Here is a 23,837-nt window from a genome sequence, read left to right as displayed (position 1 = left end):
TCCAGGGCCTGGCTGGGAAGCAGCCTGCTGCTAGCCCCCATCTACTGCATCACCACAGGGGCTTTAGAGATGGCAGGGAAGGGCTGGAGGTGGCACTGGGCTAAGGGGCAGGCCTATGGCTGACATAGGTCTCAGGCTCCCACCTTCACTTCACTAATCGTCAAAGCTACCTAGCACCTACCAGGAGATAGGTAGTTTTATTATCTCCATTTCACTATGAGGAAACAGGTCTGGAAAAAGGAAGAGACATGTCCCTGAGTCACATGACCAGTACCGGGCAGCACCACGACCCTTTCCTGCGGTGTTTCCCCTACACTGCAGTGTCCTCCGCCTCTGAGTCACGACTGCTCATCTGAGCCTGTACCAGATAGGTGGGCTTCCCACATGCCAAGCACTGGGATCAGCCCCCTGTGGGGTGCAGGAGCAGGGCAAGGGCCACTACTACCTCCTGTATTTACAGCTTCAAATATTGGGACCTGTAATAATTTGGGAAGGGGCTGTTTAGAAAACTAGTCCTCTTCAAAGTCCCGTCAGGCAAGACTCCACCCCAGAAGAATCCCGGAGTTGCCCTCCACTAGGGCTCCACCCCTTGCTCCCACCCAACCATTGGGCGTGCTGAGTCAAGCACGGATGAGTCAGGACTTTCCCATCTCACACCTCCCCCCTTTTACTCCTCAGGAGTCTGCCCAGCTCCCAGGGACCCCCTCCTCCTTACAAACTGTCCCAGAAAAGGCCTGGGAGGCCTCAGGGGATGGAAGGCAGGAGGGCTGGTCCTGGTGGGTGCAGTTTTTAAATAAACAATGAGTGAAGTGGGCTTCCCAGCACCAGTCCAGGCGCCCTTGAGATGGGTGAAAGGAAAAGGATGGGGCTCTGGGAACACTCTACTGTGGCTGCCTCTTAGGGGGTAGGGTGGGGAGTGGAGCCATGATCACAAATATGCAGCAGGTGCAAGTCACCTGAGTGAAAGGCCAAGAGCATACTCATGAGAATGGAACCCAGGAGGCTGTTGAGACAAAGAGCAGATCTTTTGCCCTTCCTGTGCAACTTGGGCGGGCGGGGGAGCAGGGCCTGACCCTGGCTGGGGCAGGATACCAGGAAAGCTTCCATGGATGCCCAGGGCCTCCAGCTCCTTGCTCAACACAACTGCCACAAGTACAGGGAACATTCACACACCTGTGGCAACCTGACTGTTTCCAGCTCCCCACCCCACCCTCTTGGGAGCCTCTGGTTCTCCAGCAGGCCCACAAGAGTCAGTGAGAAAACTGTTTAGAGGGTCCATGCTCCCACATGGAGTGGGCAAACACCTCTAGAGAGGAAATGGGCTGCTAAGACACCCTGTGATGGTTGAAAGGACAGGGCCCTGCAGGGAGCAACAGGATGGGATACTTGGCCTTTGGCTTAAGGAGATGCAGCTCCTAAGACAACAAGGTCCGGAGTCCCCTTTTTTCTGAGTGTCGGGACTCCTTGGTCCCTAGAAACTCCTCTACCACCCAGGTCATTTCCTTTTCCTGAGGTAGTGACTCAGGCCGGTGAGGAGGTCAAGGATTCATAGCCCAGCAGGAAATCTGCTCAAGGACCAAGGTATTGCTCTGGGACCCTCTATGTGGGGACTTCCAGGCTCAAGGGGCCTTCCCCTTGCCCTGGTTCCTAGCAGCTCTCCCCACTTCCCCCCACCTCCTGCCAAAGGAGACCATGCAAATCAACCATTTTTGTCTGGGAGTTTCCAGCCCAACCCCACCTGCAGCCCCAGGGTAATGTCAGGCAACCCCCAGCCCTGCAGGGACATGGAAACTCCTGGCCCCAGACGTTTCTAGTCTGGGGTCTTTGAACAGGATGTTTTGGCAGGGGATTCTACCCATTCTGGTGCCCACTGTGCCTCTGGAGGTTACGGGGACAAGTGGCATTGCCTAGATAAGCCTGAAGTCACCTCACTTGGCTCCTTCAGCCATGCCAGTGTGGCCTTGGGAAGTAGTCATGCCCTGGCAATGAGGTGCCCCCAAAGTCAGTCTGCTGCCCAATCCCTGGCTGCTCCCTCCCACAGGGGTGGGGGGGGAAGGGGAGTGGGGTGGGGGGGCACAAGGAAACAAGACAGGGCAGGAAGCCCAGGCAGGCGGCTGGCACTCTGGGCCAGGCACAAACAGCCAGTACAGGAAACCACAGCCCACCCCCGCCCACCCCACCCGCCCAAAGCTCTGGGAGAGAGGAGTGCCAAAAGCCTGGTACCCCAACAGGAGCAAAGGCCAGGAGTTAGCCCAGGGCAAGGGAGGAGCAAGAAGCACTCCAGTCCTCTCTCTGCCCCAGACCTTACCTGGGGAGGGGGAGAGGAAGCCAGACTGGCAGGGATGGTGCTGCCTCTTTAAATCCACCGAAATCCTGAGTTAGGCCCAACCCAGCTCTGGTTTCACAGGAAGGAAAGGAGCTCAGGAGCCAGCAGGGCAGGCGGTGGTGGCTGGAATTAGCCCCACCAGCCCAAATATATCTAGTCTCCGCCTGCCATCCCATTGGCACTTCCTGCCCCCTGGCACCTGCATCACAGTGGGAGTGAGAAAGGGTCTAGGTGCTACTCCCTACCCTGTGGGAGACCCCAATCTCTAGAGATGCCCTGCAGCTGGGTAAACATGGGTAGAAGGTGACTTCCCAAGCCCGGATTCCCAGAAGGGAGGAATGGGCACAGTAGCAACCTGTGGACCTTTACCTGGCCTCTGTCTTTCAACGGGTTAATCTGGCCCCTCTTTGGGGGATGGGGGTTAAGGGTGGCCTAGGAACCTCCTTTAAACTGCCAGGCGGGCTGGGAACAATGGGGCCATTGTGGGAGTGGAGTGCGGGCAGACTGCTGGCACAGCCCAGCCAGAGTGCACCACGGGCGGGACCTCACCCAATGCTGCCTGCTGGCTGCTCTGCTCTCTCCCCTAGGTACTGCCAGCAGCAGAGAAACCCTCCCAGCCCCCTCACCTCGCCTGCCTAGCCCAAACTCTTGGCACCAGCAGCACCTGGAGGGCCCTCAGCTCTGCCCACGTTGACATTCAGACTGCCATGACCCTACAGGAAGCAGGGGCATGTGGGCCAGGACGGGGTGGGGGTGGGGGCTGATGAGACAGGATGTATGCCTGTGATCCTCCTGCAGGGAAGACAGGAAGGCCAAATGGGGTTTCTGGTGTCAGTCCTGGCACCCTCAGGCAAGAAGGGTTTAGGGGATTGTGAGAGCAATGACAGGCTGGGTCCCCTGCCCCCCAGCCTCCTTTCTCACACTCATTCCATAAACTTGTTCCCTAAGGCGGTCTGGTGCCCCTGTCCCAGCAGTCCCGCCCTCTGGGTTGGAACACTGGCAGACAGTGTGAGTGATGCAGTAGAATGAGAACTAGGTTTGCAGTCAGGCAGACAGGGTGCCAATCACATCCCACCCCTTCTGAGCTACAGGATCTTGTGTACCCTTTCAGCCTTCTGATCCTCAGTTTTCTCTTCTGCAAAATGAGAATAAATTTATAGAGGGAAATACTATTAATGAAATTATCTAACGGAATGCCTATGACATATTCAGTCCTCAACAAACCACCTCTGGACATGATGTCCCCTTCTTTATGCCCTGAATGGCAGGCACCCATATACATAGTATTTGGTATAGGTGGGCATTGTCCAGATATTTGCCCTGGGGGAGTCCAAGGGAACGGGACCCATGGTCATCATATTCATGGTACTAAGTACAAAGATTTGGCTCTTCCTCTGCCTTCCTCACAGAGGCCAGCTCCCTTTGCTAGCACTCCCCTGAGCATCTCTGGGTTTAATGACAAACACTCACACCCAGAGCATGAACCCGGAGAGCTTTGTCCACTCTCTTAGCCTCAGGTCTGTGTCTCAAAATCCAAAGAGGCAAGCAAAGGGGGATTTCCCTTCAACAGTGGCCTGTATCCCCTCCGCCAGGCAACCCTCTCCCTGCCTGACCCTTTGGCAGTCTCCCTGCAGGGTTTGAGCTAGAAGGAAGCTGGAGCCTACTTTCTTCCCACGGACGTCTTTAAAGAGTGGAGGGTCTAAGAGGGAAAGAAGATAAACTGGGACACACAGTTCTGGAAATTAGGGGTCCAAGTCGAAGACCTGTTCTTTTCTCAACTAGAGAGGGATGTCCTTCTCAAAGTGGCTCCACAGCCCCAAAAGGGTTAAAAAGGCCCTAAAAATAACATGCTCCCAGCAGGACCCGCTGATTGGAACCCTCCAGCCATCTGTTCCCATTTTCTCCTGTTCACATTGGAACATCTGAAACCAGCCCAGAGCCCCAGCCCGATCCCAAAAATAGCCCCAGCCTGCCCAAGGAATAGGTCCCAGGGGCCGGGCGCAAGCAGTGAGGCCAGCCCAGCAGTGAGGCATGGTCCAAGCCAACTCTGAGCCCTCAACCCCAGGCCCATGGAAGGGAGGTATCCCCTCTGGTCCCAGGAGGTAGTGAGTAGAGCCAGGGGCTCCAGCCCACTCCTCTTGGTACCAGGCCAGAGAAGGTACCCGCTAGCCAAGCCCAGGCCTCAGACCCAGGAGCCCGGGTATCCCAGGCACACTGCCACATTTTAATCAATTTTCTCCAGGAATTTGGACACTCACATCTCAGAAGATTTAAACCACCTGTCTATAAAGCTTCCCCCCATTGTGGGCATCCCATCCCTGCTGCCCAGTCCCAAGCTCCTCACCCAGAAGTCCCTAAGCCTCAGCGCCTCCACCATCACATTCCCATTCTAGGGCCTTTAAGAGACCTGCTCACTGAGCATCATCAGTACTCTTCTATGTCCCCAGGGCACACAGGGCTGAAGCAGACTTTTTTCAGACTGCCCACACTCACCCATCAGCCCAGGAAAGGATTCTAGGGGTATCCTCTGGATACCATAGATGCTGATATAATCCCACCCCTCGTCTGGGCTTCAGGACGCCTCCTCCCTGCCCATCTGTGTGCAGCAAGTGCTAGGCATGCCCATTTGGGCTTCTATACATATCACAGGCCAAGGCACTGCCCTACCACACTCAGGGAAAATGCCCAGGTGGGGTACAGGGAATCCAGGGGACCCTGGGCCCTGAGGCAGGCCTAACAGCTGCCATCCATGTCACAGCTCCACACTGCCATTTTTTTCCTCCCCAAGGAAGGTCCCTGACCTCTTAGCCAGGGGAGGAGGCAGCCATTTAAGTCATTTAAGGACAGAATGTCTTGTTCAGCCTGGTGAACAGAACAGAGCAGCAAGAGAAGGGATGGTGGGAGGGGAGCTGAAGCTGATCTGAGTTGACAGCTTGGGGGAGGGAGGGCTCAGCTCTGAGGAGTGCTGGGACATAGGGAGGAAGACATGTCCTAAGTCCCCCAGGCCCCTCTCTAGGCCCATGGCTATTTGGCAAACTTGCAATCAAGATGTCAGCCAGCACCAACACTGGGGAAACTGAGGCAGCAAGAAGGTGGGTCTGGAAAGGTATTAGAATCTAGGAGTCTGAAGTGCTGGCAAGGTTATCTCTTCCTAACCCTCCACACTCCTCCCACCCCCCTCAATTCTTCCCCTGCTAAAGCCCCTGGGAGGGTCAAGAGTTCCTGTGAAGAGCTATGACTAATATCGTGTTTCCCCAAAAATAAGACCTAGCCAGATCACCAACTCTAATGCGGTATTATATTATATTATATTATATTATACCCAGTATTATATTATATATATTATATTATATTATACCCGGTATTATATTATATATATTATATTATATTATGTTATATTATATTATATTATGTTATGTTATATTATATTATATTATATTATATTATATTATATTATATTATATTATACCAGGTCTTATAGTAAAATAAGACCGGGTCTTATTAATTTTTGCTCCAAAAGATGCATTAGAGCTGATTGTCCGGCTAGGTCTTATTTTCAGGAAAACACAGTAATAATGAGGTGATCTCTAGCATTATTGAGCATTTACTCTGAAACATCAAGCTCTCCTGAATGCTTCACATGCATTATCTAATTTAATCCTCAGAACAACTCTATGTGGAAGTACTTCTATTATTCCTACTTTACAGATAAGGCAAGGGGAAGTTAAGTAACTTGCTTAAGGTACACAGTCCAGAGTTAGAAGAGTCAGGATTTGAACCCAGACACTCCAGCAATTGGGTTCTAAACCATTTCACAATACAGATTCACCCTGGTATCAGCCCTCTGTGCTATGATGAAAGAATGGGTGTCTCACTCACTCATTCCACAGACACACTCCCTCCACGCACCGTGAATACCAGGTCCTAGCTAGAGGCCATGGTTCCTGCCCAGGTAAGAGATGAAAGAGAGGGCACCAGTCCATACCGCCTCAATGCAGGTGCCCAGCCTGGCTGGGGCTCTAAGAGCAAAGTTCTGGGACTGCCCCCAGCCCTGCCTACCCGTAATCCATTAGATCCTCACCCATCCTGGTCCCCGAGAATCAGGGGAGAAAGCTAGGCAAGTTACCATGACAACAGCACAGAGTCCCGACTCAGGGAGGACCAGAGGCAGGAAAGGAGTCTGCTGCCCATCCCACTCACAGGTGGAAGTCAAAGGTCAAGTGGGGTGGAATCCAAGCCCTGCCCCACCACCTGCTCTGCCACACCTGTCATTGCTCCCCACTTTTTTCATTGCCTGAGTTGGAAGCAGTACCACTTCCTCCCAGTCCCTGAGGGGTAGTGGCCTCTGGCAGCAAGGGTTAGGGGATTAGAAGCTCCTCCCTCCTGAGAACACTCCAGAAGTCCCTCCCCCTGGTCTGCAGCTTTCTCCAGCTTTTCCTAGTCAGACCAGGAGGCTACAGGCCTGTTTGTTGTGAATTCAGGGAGTTGTTGCTAAGTAAGGGAGGAGGGGAGAGAGGGAGGAAAAGAGGGGGGTGGAATGTGTATCTCTCTAGGGAGAGAACGTGTATCTCTCTAGGGTCCAGGGCAGAAACCACATTATGGTGGCTGGTAGCCACCCTGGTTTTGACTCAGCCAGCTGAAGCCAAAGCCAGGAACAAGGAGGAGCAAGGACTTGGGATGACCAGGAAATCATACCTTGTCCTCCAGGGGTGACTGGGCAGGAGCTCCCCACCTCCCACCCCAGGAAAAGGATCCAGCTAACAAGATGGCTGGGACTTTTGCTGGAGTGGCTGCTTTAACCCTTCCTGCCCCGGCTTCACCCCACTCTCTACCAGGTGCCAGGTTGCAAGGCTGTTGGCCCCCACTCCTCTGGGGGGAGGAGAATTGAAGGAGAAGTGCGGGCAGAAAGCCAGGAGGAGGGAGCCCAAGAAAAAAAGCGAAGCAGGAGGCCATGGCAGACACAGATCAACAAGGAGGCTGCGGGGACACACACTAGCAGATGACCTCTCACCTCAGGGATAGTGTGTGTCTGGGCTCAGGCTCAAGGGTGTGGTCTGGGATGGGGGCTCCCTGTGGAGAGAGGATCATAGCTAGAAGCCCCAGGCCAGCAATCTATGCTCCTGCTCCTCCCATAACCCTAGTCCCACCCCCAACACGCACACCAAATAAACATGTACACACATACACTCTGCCTGCAACTCCAGGAAGTCTCTGAGCTGCTGGGACACCCCGCCCCCTCCAGGACTTCTGTGGATTGGCTAGGAGCCAGGCCAGACCAGCTGCCACACCACACCTCTCCCCCTCCCCATCCTGGAAGCAGGAAAGGAGCAGGCACTGGAAGATGCCTCACAGGGAGAGGGATGGGGCAGACAGAGGACTCCCTGGCCTGAGGACCTGGGGCGAGGTATGGATGGGGAGGCCTGAGGACCCTAGCTTCCAGCACCAATCACCCCCAGGGTTATCCTATGTCAGGGAAAAGAATTGTGTGGATCCCATGTCCCTGTGTAGTCTCCTTGGCTACAATCCTTGTCCCCTGAAGAAGCAGCAAAGGGGACCAGAACTGGTTCGGAGGGCCTGGGGTAAGAGAATCAGGCGTAGTTCAGTAGGAGGGGGCTGGGTGAAGCTCCCACAGGCAGGCAGGAGGGAGGCTGGTGGCTGGGCTCAGTTTGTACTGGGGGTCAAAGGGGAGTTCTTTTCCAAAGAATTCTGGGAGAGACGCCAACTAGAGCAAGCTGCTAACCACCCCTCCCTCTCTCTCTCACAGCCCTGGGGGGGGGGGGCCTGCCAACCAGACTTAACCCTCTCCAGCCTGTGTTGCTCAGAGGTCCAGGATGGGGGAGTTGGGGAGAGGACCTTGGCTGGGCTCAACCTCTAGTTCTAGGGGTCAATCACAGGACATCTGCCAGAGTAAGGCTGGTTCCACATTGCCCCATCTGGTACTGCCCTGCCCTACCCCTCAGTGACTTTTCTAGGCTCATCTCCTGAAGGTGTCTGCAGTGACGTGTGTGTACGTGTCTCAGAGACAGAGATTGAGAAACAAACTGAAAATTCCTTGCCAAGGCCCTCCCCATGCTGGGTCACTGAGCACTGTACCAACCTGTGCCTCTACCCCACCCTTCCTCCCACTTCATCCTAAGACCAGAGGCCATGGGGAAGGCAGCGGTAAAAGGGACAGCTTATACTTTTGCCTACCTCATGCTGCTATCTCCACAGGCCCATGACTTTTACAAACAGCCCCTGCCCCAGCCTTCCTTCCTCACTGATTTGCCACAAGTGCTTCTAGAGGAAAGCATTCAATTATAGCTTGAGATCCCAGGATGGCAAATTGAGTCATAGTGAGGTATCAGGGGGGTCCCATTGCCCACATCCCATGCAGACATAACTCTGTCATCACCTCCCTTGCTTGGGGTGGGGTGGGGGGGACATCTGGCAACCTCCCCTCCTGGAGAACACTGTCTAACTGCAGAAGGAAGGAATGAGATTAAACATCAAAAAGGACTTCCCAGGATCAAGGCTATAATGGCAGCTGGCCCCACCCCAAATGCTTCACATTTCTGGGGTGGCACATCACCCCCTTAGGATTTGACCCCTCTGTTTTCTGCTCAGGCTGAAAATATGAGTGTCTAATTCTTGTTTTACTGTCTGCCCCTTGCTAGAAAAGTCAAACATCTGAAACTTAAATTAGCCACCAAGCTTCCAATTCCAATGTGGCTGGCTGTTTCTTCTACCCAGTGAAGCAAGTAACCCCAGGGGTGGAAGGTTAACTTTCCCCAGACCTTTCCTTTAGGGCACGGGGCTTCCCTATGACAGACACCACTGTATCATCAGGACAAGAAGAGGGTGGTGTTGGGATCCCTCAAGGTGCTGGGTGTCCGGGAGAGGCAGAGGAAGAGAGCCCAGCCCTGGGGACACTTTTTCCCAAAGTCTCTCCACTCTACCACTTTTGCTCCAAGGACCACAGAACTGCCAGAAGGCTTGGCCCCACTCCAGAAAGGTCCCTATCAAAGGACAGAGGACGCCATGTCCCAGGGAGCTTCAAAAAGATGTGTGACTACACACCCCAGACATGTTCCCAGGGAAGAGAGAGGCCGGAACAGAAGCAGAGCACAAGCATGTGTGTGTACATACATTCATCAAAGAGACACAACCCCAGGCACACATACTCCTCAGATACTCCCAGACACGTGCAAGTAAGAGATAAACAGAATCAACTCCCAAAGACACACATCCAAGATACCTCCTAAAAATTATCCCAAACTCCCCAAGAATGGCTCCTTCAGGCCTTAGAAGCTTTCATACTCATAGAAAAGGCCTAGGAGAGCTCAGGAAACAAAAGTCAATACACAGAATTACTGATAAACAATACACGTACACTGGGATACACACACACACACACACACACACACACACACACACACAGTAGTAAGCACGTGGCCATGTGCTCACACACACCCAGGCGATGCACAGTGTGAAGTCTGGTTAGAGGACTAAGTTATGGGCTAGTGAGGAGCAAGGCAGTCAGAGGGGGTGGAGAAATACTCAGGGATTTCAAAACAATCCTGGTTTCGAAATGCTGGATTCAGGGCCATTCCCAGTAGAGGCTGGTGGGTAGAGAATGAGGGGGTGGGGGAAGACAAGCCAGCACAGAGCTACCAGCCCATTGGAGGAGGGGTTTAGACAGAGGGAGTCCCACCCCTGGGGAAAGGGAGACTAGAAGAGACACCAAAGTTAGAAGAGACACCAAAGTTAGGAAGTGTAGGCACCCAGGGCCAAGCCGGGAGGGCCTGGGGTAGAAAGGAGGCAAAGGAAAGCTCTCTGCTTTTGCCACTGACTGGCAAAGCAGGCAGGGGAGGCCACCCCCTACCCCCAGTCATAGGCCATGGTGACTACCTTCTCCCCTAGAGAGTGGCACCCTGGCTCCCCTCACCCACCGGCTAGCAGGGCCCCAAGGTGGGCCTAAAACTAGGGGGGGAGAGTTGATGGGGAGGGGGTGAGCAAGGGCCTGCAGGGGTCAGGGATTTTCTAGGGTGAGGGAGAGCTACCTGAGAACCCAGAACTTCCCTCCTCTCCATGAGGGGGGGCCTTGGAAAAACTGAGGCGATGCAAAATACCCCCACACCCAGGAAGTTACCCCTCTACTCCCAGAGCAGCAGAATGCCCTGACTGCCCCTCCCCCAACGTCCCGGGAAAGTCTGCAGTGGCAGTTCTCTCCCAGGGAGGGGAGTTCAGGCCAGGCTGGGGGTGGGGCTCTGGAGGCCTGGCCCTGGCACCCGGCAGAGGAAATTCCAGGCTGTAACTCCACGCTGCTGCCTTCAGGGCCTCCCATCCAAGTGACATGCAGCACCTCAGGAGCTCTAGTGCTATGGCCTTCTTTCCCTGGCCTCCACAACTCCTAGCTACTTGGCTACTTGGTCGTCCAGCTGGCTCCAGCCCCAACTCTGGTAGTTAGAGGACAGGACCTGGGGAAGCTCAGCACCCCCAGGATGAGCCTCTACCAGCCCCCTCCTGGCCCCTTGGCCAGGCAGAGCCTCCTTTCCTCAGATCCCTGGGGTACAGCCACAATGTGGCTATGGGTGGGCAGCTGGTGGGGCTGGCAGGCAGGGGCACAGATGCCAAGCTAGAGCAGCCAGGTGCTCAACAGGTCGAGCCAGTCCCTGGAACAGCCAGCCCCACCCAGGGAGAGCGGGCCTGGCAAAGGCTCCCTGCCCGCGGCACCCAGCCTGTACCCGCTTGGCTCCCATGGCTGCCCACTTTCCCACGCTGCCACCCCTCTCTGCCCCTTCCCCCTATGTCAGCACCTGGGCAGTGCCCAGGGCTCCTGGCAGAAGGGATGCCATTTCCCTGTCACCTTTGGGTGCCCAGGTTCTTGTGGTACCTCATTATGAGCAACCAAGAAGCCTCAGGCAGAGTAAACATGGCATCAGGGTAATAAGAACCCCAAAGTGCCCCCCACCTCTTTCAGGCCTCTTCCAGTCCTGGGGGACTTGGGACACTCAGATGCCCTACCTCCCCACAGCCCACAGCCACTGGGACAAAATTTCAGCCTGTGGTGCCAGAGGCAGTGTGGGGGTACCCCCCAGCTCCTGTCTTAGACTCCCTGGAGGAAGGGCTGCAGAACTGAACTGGGTGACTGCTGGCCCCCTACACTCCTGCTAGAGCTGCTGCTGCCTGCAACCCTGGGCCTTTCGTTCTACCCCACTCGTGGGCTCCATGGAGCCCCATCCCAGCGACCTCCCCCACAGGCAGGCAGCCCCCCTTTTCAGGCATCTCCTTTAATCTAAAGCACGTGCTGAGACATTCCAGCCCTTGCTGAATCGACATTGCCACCCACTAGGCCTCTGCCCAGAAGGCTACCCCTGCCTGTTCATGGAAATTGAGTCCCTAGCCCAGGGCTCCTACTTAACCCAAGTACCCAGAAGATGGGAGGCAGGAACTACCCAAACAATCATGGGTGCTCAACACAGATTCAATAAGCAAGGTCACTAGGGCCCACATTACCACTGTTGTGCTAGTCCCAGATTTCTGTGGACAACGGATCCTTCTCCAGGACTCTATAATCTCTTCCCACCTTGACTCTCAACCCCAGGATTAGAGCCTCCATATGGACCTCCAGAATCCATCTCTTGCCATGGGCCCCCTGCTACTCAAAGCACAAGAGTTACGCTGGATCAGTTACCCCTCAACAGCACTTTTTACAACATTAACCCCTACCCCACCCCAATTAGGAGCAGCACAGGTAAGCAGAAAACTTCTGAAGGGAGGTGGTCAGAAGGCTGGCCTTCAAGCCTGGTTCTTCTCCAAGGCCAAGGACTCTGATCACCTGGGGGAGGCAGCAACTTCCTTCCTGGCACCAGATTCTGCCAACCACTCATCTTCCTTGCCATCCTCACTCTGTCCTGAGGCTTCTATCAGCAGGCACCTCAGAGCTGACACCAGAAAGATAGGGCCTAAACATGCTCTTCCCCTAGAGCCATGAAATCACAGTCCTGACCCAGAGAAGGCAGACAAGCCTGTGCTGGGGGGCAACAGAGGAGCCAGGCAGCCCTGGCACAGAAGTGGCTGCTCCCTGGAAAGGCTGAGGAGAAGGGAGAATAAGGGGAGTGGAATGAAAGCCCATCCACCCTGGAGGTCTCATTTGGAGAGCTGCCTAGAGGCATCAGTAGGGTTACAGCAGGTAGTGGGAAGACAGCTTTCCTAGGTAAGACAGAAAAACAAGGCCAAAGATCAAGGGGGCCTCCAAGCCCCTATCCCAGGGCTCAATCATATGCCCAGCTCACCTCTCCCAGAGCAACACTTTTCTTCCCTGCAGCAAAGGCTCCTCCACCCCAGACACACACACACACACACACACACACACACACACACACACACACACACACACACACACACCCCCAAGCAGCAGACACACAGAAAGAAGAGGGTACAGGGGGTGTCAGAAAACCCGGAAGGAAGGAAGCTGGACAGACAGACAGAAGCTGATCCTGGCTTTACTGTTCCATAGAGACACTCTCCAGATTCCCAGACTGTGAGGGACACTCTCCTTCTCAGCCCCCAGGAGGGAGAAGAGGAGAGTAGACCTCAGTCTCTGCTGAAACCAAATTCCGCAGCCCTGAGATAGAATATACCCCAGCCAAGCAAGAAGCCCTAAGCCTCACTTCTCTTCCCCTATAACCTTCCCACAGGGCTCCTTAGAACCAAGGCAGGGGCCACCTTTCCTTAGCAGTGCAGGTACACCTCTAAGGAACTGTGTGACTGCCCCCACCCCCCAGCCAAACCCACACCACTAAGAATCCTTGGCAGGGGAGACTCTTCCAGTTACAGCCCCTGCTGCTCCTAGGCAGTGCTTGGGGGCAGAGGGAGACCCAGCAATCCCCAATCCCAATGCACCTCCTCTAGAGTCTCCCATCAGCCAGGGGAGGGGAGCTGGGGTGCTGAGACCCAACGGGTTGGTGAGCCTGGGAGGGGGACTACATCTCCCAGAAGCCCCCAGGGCAGGGTTGCTGCTCCAGCTGGCCCAAGGCCGGCCTTGTTCTCTGCGCTAGGGTGGCAGGGTCCTCCGTCTGCCCCTAAGCCCTCCCCACTGTGCTCTGGGGCTGCTAATCTGTTTGGGGGCCCAAAAGTAACCTCCACTAACCCTGGGAGCGCCCCCACCCCTTAAACAGCTCGGGGTACGTACCAGAGGGCAAGAGACAATCAGACTATGTTTCCCCTCCCCAATTCGAACTGGATCTCCCTCCTCGCGCCTCTGCTGGCTTGGCATGACTTTCGCCTCTAGCCCCAGCTCACCCCTCACCTCGCGGGGGTCGGGGGTCCTCAAGCCAGGCCGGAGGTGGACGCCATGACCAGGTCAGGGTCGGTGGGTGGATTAGGGTCCTCCTGCTCGCCAGTTGGTGGTACGGAGTGGGGCGGGCAGGCGGTGATCTTTTGATCCTGGACGCCTTGATCTCAATCAGCCCGGCCCGGGAGAGAGTATCCGGGGATCGCTGGGCGCCTAGGTTCCTGCCTCCCAAACGCGGAGCATGGTCGTGGACGCCGGGCAGCGGCGGAAGAGCGCTCACACCCTCCCGGCCCCGGGCTCGGGGCTGGGGTCTCAGCCCCGAACCTCAAGGCTCTAGCTCCTGCTCCTCCTCCCTTCCTTCCTTCCTTCCTTGCTTCGCCTCCTCCTTTCACTTTCCCCGAGGCCCGCAGGGACGGCGGGCGCGGGGAGGGGAGGGGGCTGTCTGGGCGCTTATTGTTGGTCGGACGCGGAGGGTCCGGGTCGCAGCCCCCGGGTGGCGCGGCGCCGAGGGACCCAGGCGTGCGGGCGTCGGGCCGGCTGGCTCTGGGCGGCGGCGGTGGTGAAGCAGCCCCGAGTCCGGGGCATGTCCGGCCACTGGCTCCGCCGTACGCCACCGCCTCCCCGGGCTCCCCTGCGCTGCCGGAGCCTTGTTCGCCTCTCCACTCGGCTCCTCTCCCCAGCCTGAAAAAGCATCGGGGCTCTCTGGCAGCCTCCTTCTGCCTTCATACCAGAGCCCGGAGAGGCCCCTGTCAAAATAAGAGCTCCCCCATCTCTCTCTCCTCCTCGCCCAACCCGGCTCCCCCAGCCTCCCAGCGGTCTGACTCGGTAAGGCGCCCGGCGGGCTAGCGGGGAGGCGGGTTGGCCCAGAGGTAGGGACAGGGCTCCTACCCTTCTCTCCTCCCCATTCCCAACTGGGGAGGAAACGCGCCAACAACTTCCAAGGCTAGGGTGTGGTTTGACAACCTACCCTACCCTCCTATCTACACTGATTGGAAGGAGCGGCTTCCCTCGGCTCCCTCAACCCCCAACACACACACACACACACCTGGGTCCCCTCTTCATTGTACCCACCCACATTCATTTTGCACTGAGCATCTCCTTTATTGATCTCTCTTTCCTAGTAGACCATGAAGTTCTTGAGGACATAGAGTGATTTTTTTCATCTCAATTCTCAGCACAAAGTGAATGCTAAGAAAATGTTTGTGGAAGTGAAATCTTTGTCTTCTCCAAAGAACTCTCACACACAAGACCCTACATGGGAGTAGATGCAATGAAAAAGAAATTTGTAAAGCACTTTTTAAAACATTTCACATGTTATTTCAATGTTTACCACAAACCCGTGAGAAAGATGCTATGGCCCCATTACACTAATAAGGAAACTGGGATTTACACTAGCTAAGGAGTTATTCAGGGTTACACAACCAAAAAGTGGTGAGCTCAGGACTAGAATTTGATTCTCCTTATCCTGAGGCACTTTCCCTGTATCCCACTGTCCCCATCCACCCAGAATTAATACCAACAAGTAATAAGTATTGACTGTCTCAGAAGGGAAGAGGATTGGCAAGCCTGTTTGCTCCTGCTATTATTTGATTCCTCTGCTCGCTTCCCATCCCTCCTCACAGATGGTCCCCAGAGAGCTCTAGCCCCCATCTACCTCCATCTACTCTACGTCCTTCTCTTATGACCACCTATTACATCTATGCATCCAACTGGGTACCTACTTATATATTTTCTCTTGATTTTCATACATATATATGTATACATATACACACATATATATGTGTGTGTATATATATATATATATATATATGAGAATATATACATATATATATAATCTCCAAAAGATCCTTGTGGGCCCAGACCATGCCCTTCTATTCCCCACAGCACTCAAGTGCTGGGGTCATAGTAGGGCTTCAATAAATATTCATTTGATGGGCAGATGATGACAGCAGCTGGGCACTGGGCCAGGTCTGGGGAGGCACAGGAAAAGGGGGACAAACTCTGAAAGAAGATAACATAATAATCCCCGTGGGTGCCTAGCATCACAATTTGCAAAGCATTTTCATACACATTATTTCTTTTTTCTTCTTTCTTTTTTTTTTTTGAATTGGGGGGTATTGGGGAACAGTGTGTTTCTCCAGGGCCCATCAGCTCCAAGTCATTGTCCTTCAATCCAGTTGTGGAGGGCACAGCCCAGCCCCAAGTCCAGCCGCTGTCCTCAATCCCAGTGGCAGGGGGCACAGCCCACCATCCCATGCAGGAACTGAACTGGCAACCATGTTAAGAGCTAAGGCTCCAACCAACTGAGCCATCCGGCTGCCCCCATATACATTATTATTATTTTTTTTTATACAACATACATTTATTTCTCACAGTACACATTATTTCTTGATCATGCTTTATTCCAGTCAGTGAAACTTCCCTAAGTACCTACTAACTGCTATGCCAAACACTGAGCTGAAGCTGAGCTATGTTAAGGGTTTGACTCATCATAACCCTATGAGCTAGATATTATTCCCACTTAAAGGAAAAGAAAACTGAAGCCCAGAGAGGGTGAGTGAAAGATCCCAGGGCCTAGGATAGTACCTAACCCATCGAAGTAGGGTTTAATTTTCTCTCCCCTCTCCAGGGCCCTGTAGGTATAATATGAGCTACAAGGCAAGAGGGCCATTTCTCAAACAGGATGCTTGTTATAAGGAAGGGTGGATTTACGTGGATCAGTCTCCCGCTACATACTTGATAAGCCATATGAGCTTGTTATGACCCATTTGGCACAATGCCCAGTTCCTACTAGGTCCAGAGCACAGTGTTTGTGGGGGTGAGTGATGACTGTGTTGCAAAGGGTCTCTTAAATGTGGTACACAGTAAGTTCAAGTAATATTCGGCAAGTCCTGTGGAGCAGCCGTGTACAGCGCTCCCCTGGGTGGGGCTGTGACTCATTCCCCCAGCGCAGGTTCCAGGTCGGGATGCAGAGCTGAACACCCAGTAGCCAAGAGATCAGGGTGGAACCCTGGACTGAGCGAGTGGCAGAGAGGCCGACGGCCGGTTGATGGAATCAGCGGCTCCCTCTACTGGCGAACTCGGGGAACCACCGTGTGTTCTGTGTGTGTCACAGGTGTGTCAGCGAGTGTCGGTGAAAGTGCTGGCATGGGTACAGGTGTATGAGGGTGTCTGTTTATAGCGCAGTATGAGTGTGCCAACGCCACGCGGGCCTGTTCTAAAATCACAGGGTGTACACACAACCACATATTGTAATACAATCTACTTTTGGGCTGTGGGGGGCTGGGAGGGGGCGCTAGGACTGCTGATTATTTGAGATTAGTTCCTGCAGTGACTAGGAAGAAAGGATTCTCTAGCTGGTAGTCCCCATTGACCTCACGAAGTGGGGAGGGATTCAAGACTGGAAGATATTCGGTTCCTGGAAAAGGACTCTCACCACTAAAGCAACTAAGGACCCAAGAAAGGGTTAACTTTGAGCTCCACAGTGACTTCAATCGTTGGCTGCGGGCACTGTCAGTCAGAGATCTGGGGGCGGGATTTGCGGGATCGCCCGCGGGACTGCCAGACGCCCCTCACTAGCCCCACGACCCCCACAACATTTCACTTCTGGGCTGCTCCCACAGCCCCAGCTTGGGAAAACACTCTCCAGGGCCTGGAAGAGGACCTTCCGGGCATCCTGGCTTCCCCACTTACTCCAGTTGCCTGGCTTCCTGATAGATGGTGATTATTATATAATAGACCTGCTGGACAGAACCGTGCCAGCGCTCGGAACGCTTTGCTCCTCCTTGAAGCCTGCCCTGACCCTGGCACTGGCTGCACAGAACCTGCTACCCAGCTCCACCGATGCCACCTGCACCGCCTCCATCCCGGGGCAGGAGAACCCTGAGCTACCTTTCCTGGTGGCCGCGGGGCCATGTCCCGGGATGGAGTAGGCGCCTGGCTGGGAGTCGGACTGGCGCCCAGCAGGTCGCAGGGTCGCCCAACGAATGGTTTTACCAGCACCTCTCCACGGTTGTGGGACCCACCTGGCCCCTCCAACCTGAACTTGGAACTTGGGAGCTAATAGAGATGGGGATAGGGGGCGCAGGGGCCAGGGTCGGAAACGGAAAGAAGTTTGGAAAAGATGCGGGAGCAGGAAAGAGGAGGCTGGGAGAGAGGGCCGGCAGGGGCAGTGGGGGAGGGACTCTTATCCTGACAGGGCTCCCGCCTTCCCAGACTGGAGGGTTTGGAAAAACTGAGCAGGCAGCCAAGGCTTGGCTGGAAATCTTGCAGCCCACCCTCCTAGGGACGCGAAGCTGGAGGGCGGGGGCAGGGCTGGGGAAGAGAGCACGACCCTGGGGAGGGCAGGGCCTCTTTTGGGGTTGGGGACCCGGGGCCAGGTCCCTGGGGAGAGGGTTCCTGGCGCTGTCTCCCTGCAGTCTGAAGCTTCCCCCTTCTCCTTCTCGACCCCCGCTCCTTCCTCCTCCACCCCCTCCCCGGCACTAGTCTTGAAGATTGCGGGCAGACTTAACTCCTTAAGTGCCAGTCTGGTGGGCGCCGAGTTGGTGACGCTGTGAGGGAGGGAAAAAGGGAGGGATTCTCGACCCCTCTCCCATCCACAGTTTAACACCTTGTGACCCGGAACGCAATTTCGGAACTTGTGCAGGTCGGAGCTCTCTAGTAGGCTGCCTAGTACTCGAGGAGCGACATACAAAACCCGGCACCCGAGAGCTGCGTAATCCAGTCCACTCTGTTGCCAAATAGTAACTGTCTACCCTCCCCCCTTCCCAACCTTCTGTGTCTCCCTCCACTCTTTGGACACCCTCCCACCACCACCCGAATTACTAGTTGCAAAGGGTCCAGAATGATAGAAGGCTGCAGGGAACCCGGAAGTCTGGGTTCTGTGGCTGCTTCAGCATTCTCAATGTCCAGCCTGTGAGGTCCAGCTGAGGTAACCACAACCCTTGCCTCTCTTGCCACCAGAGGCCTCCTTCACCGATGGTAGGGGGTGCTACCCGACGGAGGCAGGTAACGTTATTCTCCCCCAGCTCCAGCTAGAACATGGGCCTGAGTGATTGGAAACCCTGACTTCACCTTCACACTAGCCCCTCTCCTCTGCAACACCCCCTCCATCAGATTTGCTCCCCAATTATACTTTGAATGACTGCCTGAAAGAAGTACTTCAGACCGGGCAGGATAGGGTTAACGGAGCTACTAGGCTCTAGAGCCAGGTGAGGCACCGCCCATCTAGGCCCTCAGGTTTGTGTAGGAGGGAGATTGACCAACCGGCTGCCTTTTTGCCCCCTGGTGGCCAGAGGTGGCTTAACAGTCTCTGGCAAAAGCGAGCTCAGGTGGAGATTGGTAAAGGACTTTGGAAACAGCTTGAGTACTCCTGCAGGAACTGCATCTTCGGTGGGAAAGAGTCTCCTCTGGATAGGCTGATGGAATGAGGGAACTCCCACAATCCCTGCCATGTTATCCCCACTCAGCAGGCTGCCTTAGCCACTTCCAGATCCTTGCCCTAGGGGACTCTACTAGTGGGTCCCAGGTGCTCAGAAACCTGTTAGAGGAAAAAGGAAAAACAGTACACATTGGCCCTGTCCTCCCAGGGTCTCAACCTAATAGTAGGTCAGTAGAAGAAGCTGCCCCTCACCTTTTCTTTCTGTGCCCCAGGCCTTCCCAGAACTCCCATTTCCCCCAAGCCCCAGCACCAAGTTCAAACCTCTAGCCAGGCTTCAAAGCTCCTACCAGCTATTCTGTCAGCTTCTTTCCCCTCCACTCAAGCTGCCCTCTGGGTTTCTCCCCATAAAAAGGCTCTTGAGGGATTTTAGGTGCCCACAACCACTTTCTCTTAACCCCAGCAGGGCTGAGACTATTTCTCCCCTCTACCCAGAAGCCCTCCTAGGTTAGCGAAGGCCACAATCTTGAAAGGTTCCTCTCTCTCTCTCTCTCTCTCTCTCTCTCTCTCCAGTTACTTCCCTCCCTCTCCCCATTTCCCAGTTTTCCTCTGAGACTTCCTTTTGCATAGGCAGTTCACCTGACCAGGGACAATTCTGTCCTCCTTGTTGGTTGTGATATCAGAATTAACATTTGCCTTTTCCTCCAGGATTCTTTCTCTGACCAACCCCACCTACTTATTCATTCAATAACTATTTCTCAAGGACCTACTATATGCTGTGCACTGGATTAGACAAAAGATATATGTCGGTAAACAAGACAGATCTGGTCCTTGCCATCACAGAGCCTACAGTCTAGTTGGGGCACAGACAAGTGAACGGGCAATTTCAATTCAGTGTCATGAGGGCTTGGGGGGCACTTTGGAGAGACATCTATCCTGGGCTTGGGAGTCTAAGAAAGTTTCCTGCAGGGAACAACATCTGAGCTGAGACTTATTCCAGCCTAAGGTGTGGTTCTATCCAAGCACTGTACATCTCACTGGAGGTCTAAAGATAGAACAGGATCCCAGCTAGGGATCTTGACCAGATATTATGAAAGGTCTCTAAGGCTGCATTCTTGAACAACCCATTTCTAACAAACTCTCCAAGTTCCAAAAGAAAGTAGACTGGCCTGAGTCAAGAAAATGTGACCTTGGCCTATTCACGCTGTCTCTGGGCCTTAGTGTCTTCAAATGTAAAACAAGAGGGTTTGGTGAGTTTATCTCCAGGCTCTTCTTTATCAGGAAGATATTAGATTAAATAGCAGGCTTGTTTTGTTAAGAGAAAAATATTCACTTAGCTCTGGTTTTCTTGGGGAAGGAGGGCAGAGTTCATTAGCCCAGCAGAGGCTATCAGAGGCAAGGTCCCAGAGAAAGAGGCAAAAGTCACCTCCTTCTCTTCAGTGCCCAAGTTACCTGGCAGTTCTGAGTCTTGGGAATATGTAACTCTTGCCATCAACTGAAGTCAAGAGCCTTTCTGAGATTGTGCTTGGAGGGGCAAGCATTGGACAGCACTCACAGAATAGACTTAGTTACTGCATTAATTTGCTCTTATATGTAACACTACATATAGAGCTTTCATTTTTAAGAGATAGAATGTTCATTGGTGAGGAAACGGAGGCCCATAGTGGTGATAGGAAATTGCCTAAAATTATATGGCTGGTGAGTGACAGTTGCAAGAGGTGCCCAGGTCTCCTAATTCCCAGTCCAGACTCTTTCCACCACACCACTGCCTCACTTGCTTCCAACTTTCCATTGGACTTCTTCCTGTATCTGGCTCACTTCCTTATGAAGCCATAGGGTCTGGGAAGGCAGGCTTAGCCTCCTCATCTGGTACAGCTCTGAACAGAGGAAGGGATGGTCAGAATCCCCAGTCTTCCAGGCGCCCCTGTTCTCTCTCATCATAACCCTATTTATATGCATGTGGCTATCTGGCCCAATCTAAAAAGGCATCCCTGGACTGTGGACAAAACCCTGGGTCAGACAGATTCCTGGTCCCAACCAGTCCTAAAACCGGCTCTGTGACTTTGAGCAAGTTGATTAACTTCCCTAGGCCTCATTTTTGCCATCTGTCAAGACCCTTAACCAATTCTCACTCCTAGGGCATTTGTAACTTGAAGTCATAGATTAGGAAATGTTTTTAAGAGATACAACTCTGAGGTAAGGGGAAAAACTTAATGTTTCTGGCTTTTTGCAAGGTCCCAGCAGCCTGAGAACCACATCTGTTCTGTCAGCAGGGACTGGGGTGTTGCTTAATGGGGCACCTATATGCTGGCACCATATCCTGTGCAAGTTACAGGATATATAACCTGAATATATTCTGGGGTCCCACAACCCAAATACCAAATATCAAAAATAATTTCAAAAAGGAATCCTGGGGCGGCCGGATAACTCAGTTGGTTAGAGCCCAAGCTCTGAGCAACAAGGTTGCTAGTTCGATTCCCAGATACGCCAGTGAGCTGCACCCTCTGCAACTAGAGTGAAGATAACGAGCTGCGAGCTGCCGCTGAGCTTCCCCTGAGCTCCTGGGCAGCTGGATGGCGCAGTTGGTTAGAGTGCGTCCTCTCAACAACAAGGTTGCGGGTTGGACTCCCACAAGGGATGGTGGGCTGCAACTAGATTGAAAAACAGCAACGACTTGGAGCTGAGATGCACCCTCTGCACCTAAGATTGAAAGGACACCAACTTGACTTGGAGCTGATGGGTTCTGGGAAAAAACACACTGTTCCCCCAATAAAGTTCTGGAGATACACACTGTTCCCCAATAAAGTTCTGTTCCCTTTCCCCAATTAAAAAACAAATCTTTAAAAAAAAAAAAAGGAATCCCAATTTTTACTTGTATCTCTTGAGGGTGATCCAATTCATAACCTACAGCACCACTTGTTAAAATTCTCTTTCTCTTCTATTCTGCTACACTGCAGCAGTTGAGTCACTCTCTGCTTGTCTGTCCTCTGTAGTCAACAGAGCTTTTCTTTCTCTCTTTACCCACTGTCATCTTATTATGTGGATTGTCTTAGCCTTTCAAGTTTCATTTTCCTTTTTCCTTCACCCATTATCCAGATTCTCCCTAACACACAAGAAAGTTGCCCATTTCCTGCCTCTCTGGTCTTATCTCTCACCTCCTATTCTCCCAGTTCTGTATTACAGAAGCCCTGGAACTGAACAGCCCAAGACAAGATTGCCAACAACAGGTGAAGGATAAAATTATCTTGGGGTTGAGAGGAGGCGGGGCAGAGGGAGGCTGAGAACAGTCAATGATTAATAAGTTTTTATCCTGTAACAACAAGGCACCTGCCCTAAAGGAGTTCATAAGATGGGGACAATTTAAGAACAATAAAAGATGATAAATAACTAAAAGATATGGATTGCATCCTCAGGCAGACCAGGTGGAGAAAGAGGAAACTGACCTCAGTTACAGGGAGCACAGAGGGCTTGGTGAGGGGCACACAAAGAGCAAAAGCAGGAGGAATCACAGATTTTGGTGGGAAAGTATCTGAAAGACCCACTTCCTAGTTCAAATTCTCTCTGATGCTCGATTCCCTGCCAACATCCCTGGCAAGCACTGTATCAGCCTCTTCTTGAACACCTCCAGTAATGGGGCGCTTACACCTCTCAAGGCAGCCCATTCCATTTATGAACATCTGTTTTTCCTTCCTTTGAGCCAAAGTCTATCTCCGAGTGGTCTCCACTTATTGGGGACTTGAAACGGGAGAGACAGGAGGGAAGCTGTAGAGAGACAGATCTGAACAGAAGCAGGCAGGGACACATGGAGAGCAAAAAACAGAGAAGCCAAGAGATAAAGAGAAAGCTGAACAAAGCGTATGCAGGAATGTAGACTGATAACGGAGAAAAAGAGAGATTGAAGGAAGGGGCAGAAAAAAAGATTTTCAGGAGAAATTGAAGTGCAACTGAGAAAACTGTTGCCATGGTGATGGGTTTAGAGGAGGGAGTAGGAATAGAAATTGGATTATGAGTTGGGGGAGAGGGGAAGGGGTTGTTCAAGACCCAGAGTCAATGCCCCCACACCAGGCCCTCCCAGACCAGATCTCCTCCCATCCATGAGGAGTACCTTTCTCCGAGGTCTCCCCAAGGCCAGACCAAGGAGTGCAGTGGGAAAAGAAGCATTGGAGAGGCCCAGGGCTCTGGTACTCCCCCGCTTCCACTCCAGGGGTGAAACAGAACAGATATGTCCCCCCACCCCCAACATGCCTCATTGGCTCTGGTTCCATCAACCTTGCTTTCTTCTCTCCTTCTGCCTCTTCATCAGAGCCCCAAAGTGAAGAGAAGGGAGGGCGCCTGTTTTAAACACCTACTATGTGTCAAACACTGTGTTGGGTATCTCATTCCTTGTTCTATTTCACCCTTACCACAGCCTTGCAAGGTATGTTCACCACCTCCATTTATAAACAGGAAACAGATCAAGGCCCCAAGCTGGAAAGAAGCAGTCAGAGCTGGGGTGTAGCCCTGGCTCATCTGCTCCAAAGCCATTTACTCTCCTCCTAGGCCTCTGCCTACCTTGCAGAGCCTGTTTCCTATTCCCTGGCTTCTCCTGCACCCTTAGAACAGGATGGGTGGGATGGGTGCTGCTGGGGGATGGACTAGTTCAAGGCTCTTACTCCACTCTGAGAGAACTGGGAAAACTTGGCGGCAAATGTGCCACAGATAATGAGACTGGGTTAAGGGCGAGGCTCAGGGGAGCTCTGAGCTCAGAGCTCAGGGCTGGTGTTGTGGTGAGGAAGGGCTGAGGGTGGAGGAAGCTTAGAGGCTTGGCCATTTCCGGCAGAGCTGAGGAGAAACTTCCAGCAAGGCCACATGGGGAG

At 53.3% G+C, this 23,837-nt stretch overlaps 1 protein-coding gene across 5 annotated transcripts in view; it reads right to left on the bottom strand.

Annotated features, from left to right (window-relative positions):
- The window catches only part of BCL9L (BCL9 like), a 28,891-nt gene extending 14,411 nt beyond the window's left edge, over window positions 1–14,480 (bottom strand). For 3 of the 5 annotated variants that reach the window (XM_019716293.2, XM_019716296.2, XM_019716298.2), the window contains exon 1: window positions 13,620–14,480. The gene's annotated coding sequence lies outside the window, so the exon portion shown is untranslated. Of the gene's footprint in view, window positions 1–7,337; window positions 7,397–13,502; window positions 13,534–13,619 lie in introns of those variants that run through there. The other 2 variants (XM_019716294.2, XM_074335349.1) reach the window with 2 other exon arrangements.
- Between the last annotated feature and the right edge of the window lie 9,357 nt (window positions 14,481–23,837).

This window comes from Rhinolophus sinicus, linkage group LG06 (genome assembly GCF_036562045.2).
Source record: "Rhinolophus sinicus isolate RSC01 linkage group LG06, ASM3656204v1, whole genome shotgun sequence".
Classification (NCBI taxonomy): Eukaryota; Metazoa; Chordata; class Mammalia; order Chiroptera; family Rhinolophidae; genus Rhinolophus; species Rhinolophus sinicus.
This window is presented reverse-complemented; position numbering and strand designations above follow the sequence as displayed.